Source organism: Pelodiscus sinensis, chromosome 27, assembly GCF_049634645.1.
Source record: "Pelodiscus sinensis isolate JC-2024 chromosome 27, ASM4963464v1, whole genome shotgun sequence".
Lineage (NCBI taxonomy): Eukaryota > Metazoa > Chordata > Testudines > Trionychidae > Pelodiscus > Pelodiscus sinensis.
In genome coordinates, this window is record NC_134737.1 from 3,681,165 (window position 1) to 3,686,345 (window position 5,181).

Genomic DNA, 5,181 nt, shown 5'->3' on the forward strand with positions numbered 1-5,181 from the left:
CAACTACTCAGCAGGCATCTTGCACAAGAACCTTTTTTCAGAAGAGATCATCCGCAAAAATTTCTTGCACAAGAGAGAGTCCACACTATTATGAATGTTCTTGCACAAGAAAGCTCTGATGGTCATGTTTTTTCACGACACATGTGTTTTTTCCGATAAGCTGTTTTTGCACAAGAAACCCCTGTTTGCCATCCACACATGCCTTTTTGAGCATGAGCTCTTACGCAAAAAGGCTTATTCCTCATAGAATGAGGAGTAACTCTTGCGCAAAAAGCCCTGTGTTCTTACGATATACTGTCAATTTTCTTGCGCAAAAACACGCTTGTAGTGTGGACGCGCCATGAGTTTTTGTACAAAAAGTGTAGACGTAGATATAGTGTGTGCCCCGGGACTGCCCTCTGCATGAGTTCAGATGGAGAATAGCTACTGGTCCTGCCACATGTAGAGTGGATACCAGTAGCAGCAATGGGAAGTTGTTCTCTGCTTCTCCCCCATGCCAAGGAGAATATACAGATGCAAGATCCAATGAGGATGTGGAACTTGGGCGTTGGTTTCTTCTATGCCTGGGACTTTCAAAGAAGCCTGAGGGTGTTAGGAACCCACATCCCATTGGAATGCAATGCTGGAGGCTCCTTTGAAAAATCCCACCTGTGTGCTTTATGGAAGCAAAGATTTGCAGATGGGAATGGAATCCCCAGGCTGGAATAGCAGGGGCTGTGACACTCAGGATTTGAGATGCACCAAGCAAGCAGTCCAGAAGCCACAAACTGGAATGGCAAGAAGTACTGCAAGCCAGCGCAGAGGTGCCTCAGGAGAGCTGGGAAATGGCAAGAATCCAGGGCTGAAGGATAAAGCTGTAGGAGTTGTGTTTGTACAGCACCTGCCCACATCCCCCCAGCTGGCAGTCACTAACAGAGCCAGCTCTATTACTCTCCGATGCACTAACATTTTCACCTCCCTGCAAAACACTAAGTAAGAAAGTAAACATTATCTGGATCCAGCATGTGCATCAGGAATGCAATAAGACACTTTCCCTTCCAAATATTCTCCCTGGGTACTTTCAGAATAAAAGGCACGAGGAAAAATCAGATAAGTGCGTCAATAGGATTCAGACGGCTGCCAAAGCGTGTTTTAAAAATCAAATTAGGAGCTAATAGTATGCATAGCTCCCATATCAAATTATGACATTATTGGAAAGACTAGGAAGTGACACAATTTAAAAATCTTTCTACTTCTCCAGATAACAGATGAAGCAATCTTAAATGGAATACAAAGCAATTTTGTAATCAAGCGAAGACTTATACAGTATTCATGTGGTTCAGACAAGGGGACTCCAAATAGAATAATTGTTTCTATTTTTTAAAGACCATGGCATTTTATCTAATCTGTCTATCTATCTACAGCTGGAAATTGCCCACGACAGACATACAGACTGACCTCTTTTCCGAGCAGTTTTCACATAGAGCAAGCTCTCCCCTTGTTCACCACCCTGTCCCACTCCCACTCTCATCGTTAGTAAAATGGTTCCACATTGGCTTGGAGGGACCACCATTAAAAGAGGAGATGGTGGTTGAATCTCTGTGACTCAGCCCCTGAAGTTCTCACTCAGGAGGAGTCTGGTTCAAGGGAGCATCCAGATTTTTTGGAAATCTGCCTGAACTGAAACACTCGCGAAGTATCATAATCAACGTGTCTTCCACCTCAGAACCCCCAAACCTAGATCCCAGACTGGAACCCCTCTGGAGACTGAGGAAATTTGCTCTGGATCAGGACACAGATTCTATCACTTACCCCTAGTTCTCTGATTCCTGTCTGAACACACTGAGACCGAGGAGATACTTAAACCTGGATGCAAGACTTGTAGCTCTGGGCCATTTCTAAATGAAGCCAACAGGTGAGTGCGATGAGGCCAGGGCCAATGACAAAAAGGATTGTGGGAGCTGAACTCTCCTCTCAGTTCTACAGGCAATTTCCCAGACACAAGCTGTAATGGTAACAGCGCCATCATGGGCTGAACCCAAGATTTCCAAGTGCTAAACCATCCCTCTCATGCTGTGTCCAGACTCGGGGTTTTTTTCTAAAAAACTTCACCTGCGTCTAGACTGCAGCCACGTTCTTTCGAAATTAAATCGAAAGAACGCGGTTTTTCTTTCGACGGCAGTAAACCTCATTGCACGAGGAAGAACGCCTTTTTTTCAAAAGTGCTCTTTCGAAAAAAGGCGTTCTTGAATTCCAACGGGGCTTTTTAGAAAGAGAACATCCAGACTCACTCGCTGCTTTCTTTCGAAAAAGCGGCTTGCTTTTTCAAAAGTACTGCTTGCAGTCTAGACGCTCTTTTTCGAAAGAGGCTTTTTCGAAAGATACTTTCGAAAAAGCCCCTTTCAAAAGAGGCTTGCAGTCTAGACATAGCCTCAGTGACTTGAGCTGCATTTCTCTAGTGGGGAGTTACAATAGACCAGGGGTGAGCAATAAAAGGTGGTGGTTCACCAGGGATATCCCCTAGGAGCCGCTGCCGCTCTATTTATCTGTGCCTCTGCAAGCAGCTCCCATGGATTGGGAATGGTGATCCGCAGCCAATGGGAACTAATGGGAGGCGCAGGTAAATATGGTGGTGTGGGGGCCCACCAGGGGCTAACTCTAGCTGACCGGATCTGTCCTGTGGGCCTGTATTTTCCATCCCTGTAGTAGAGTCATACCTCTGTTGACTAGCTAGTCTGAGGACATATATGACATGCAGAACAGCAGAGTCTAGAGATTTATTTGTAGGGTGAAAGAACATGGCTGAAAGAAACTGGCCCTATCACCACCTCTAACGTGCCTGTGCTGTAAATAGAGGGCTTCCGTGCCTGGGAGGCCTATTTGTCACTTCCCACCAGCACTTAAATAAAAACAAATTGCATTTCAATAGCCAAAATAAAAAATAATGTACACGCTGCTCAGAAGATACTCCCACCAGGCAACCATGCGAAGAAGCAAGTCAGAGCACATTATGCATTTAATGTGCCACATACTGTGGGCTTCCTGAGTAATACGAGAATAAAGCAGAAGCATTATTGAAAGCATGAACATCTGGGGACTTTTTGCAGGGAGTGAAAGGTCAGAGCAGATCTTAAGTATGTAGGACTTAGTCTTGTATACATTGAAGCTAAAAATCCCAGAGATCGAGGCAAGGTTGTTAAACAGACCACTCAGCTGGGGAAGATCAGTGACAAAAGCTCAGACCATGTCTTCGCTCAGGGGAAGATCAGAAGATGGATTATGGCAACATTGGAGTTTGATTTAGCAGATCTAATTAAGACCTGCTAAATCAAACTCAGAAAATGCCTCCCCTCCCTCTCCAGTGGCCAGTACTCCAGCTCCTGCAAGGAGTGAGGGAAGCCAATGGGAGCAAAACACCCACTGTAGGGATGGCAGGTAAACTCAGATCAAGGAACACTGACTCTAGCTATGAAATTAACATAGCTGGAGTCGAGTATCTTGATTTGATCTTCCCCTTTAGCATAGACTTGGCCTTAGAGAACAAGGAAAAAAGGGAGAAAGCTTTTAAGCTGTTATAGTAAATCAAACAGGATGTTCCCTGTTTCCTGACACCTCTATTATTCTCCTGTAGAGCCCTATTTTTGATCAGTGCAGCTCTGCATGAGTACAGTTTCCTGGCCATCGGCAATGTTTCCTCTAATCTTTTTCATCCATGTGTGGAATAAATTTTATGTGCACTGTGACATGTGCAAATGTGCACTACCAGTAGAAACAAAACAGCTCAGCTGTGGACGCTCTGCTAATCAGCTGCACAGCACCTAGTGCAATAGCCGGGATTGTCTGGCAGTGTTTCCTGTAAGCTGGGCACTTGTGCAGTTGCCCAGAAGAAATTCAGATGCCACCCAGCTAATTAGCAGAGTGCCCACAGCTAGGTTTTCTGTTTCTATTGGTGGTGCACATTTGCACATGCCTTGGTGCACATAAAAATTATTCCACACATGGATGGGGAAAAAATCCATCTGTGGATGGAAAAAAGTGGGAACATTGTCTCTTAGTGCCACTTGAATACAAATAATAATGTGATGCTTAGTGAGAATGTGACTGGCCAGGGCTGAGCAGTACAGCCTGGATCTCCTGATTCCCAGCTTAGCATCTTAATCACAAATGTAACCTTCCACTCAGCAAGCTATCTGATTAGAAGGACAGTCGAGGGTCTTCTTGCATATCATTAAGCCTCAGATGAGGCTGGCTCTTCTTTTATCCCTGCCTGTTCACACAATCCAATTAAAACCCAAATCACAACATACAAAGGCATACATTATTTCCTGTGTGGCATCAGGACTAAATACATGTTTGAAGTGTCGTGGAAAATCCACAGATCTCTCTTCCCAGTGCCATAGTGACGAGGCCAAGAGCTCTGTGACTGAATGGCAGCAGGGGATGATTTGCCAGCTACAAGCGAGAGGTTCCAAATCGTTGGAACTCTTATTATATGCTCCGGCAGTTCCTAGAACAACAGAAAGCTGCACAACTCCATGAACCAGTAAGTACAAAATACACCACACAGGTATTTCAACTTCGTTGTACCCAGTGGAATCTGATAGCCAATTTAGTTCCCAGGTCCCACTTGTCTACCTGAGGGTCATCCAGGAAGATGCTGTCGGTGAAGAGCACTGCCAATTACACACCCATCTCTCGCGTCAGAACATGTGTAAGCCGTGAATGCAGAGGACCTGGCTGCAGCAATGCGGACAAAATGCAGGCATATTTCTAAGGGCATCTCCTGACAGCACAGTAAAAGGGCCCAACCCAGTGCAGACCTTCTGCAGAGATGACTGGCCAAGTCTGGGATTAGAAGCCCAAATGAGTTGGAAACACATGTGTTCCCTTCCTCTGCTCTGCTTTGCTCATTATGCTGTAGTAAGATTACTATCACTCACAGGCTCAGATGGAGAGCAAGGCGTTCCGATCTCAAGAGAAAGCTGGAGGGGATGGTAGAGCCAGAATGGCATTTTATAGATTGATAGTTATCTAGGTCACTGTGGGCCAAGGTGGGCTTAATGCCCTGTGGGAGGAGGAAGTCCCGCCCCCCCAGCTGCACTGGGCATGCTCCAAGGGCTGGGGTAGTATAAAAGGGAGCAGCTCTGCTCAATCAGGGCTGGATGCTGAAGAGGAAGGACCTGCTAGTGGAGAGCCAGAGGT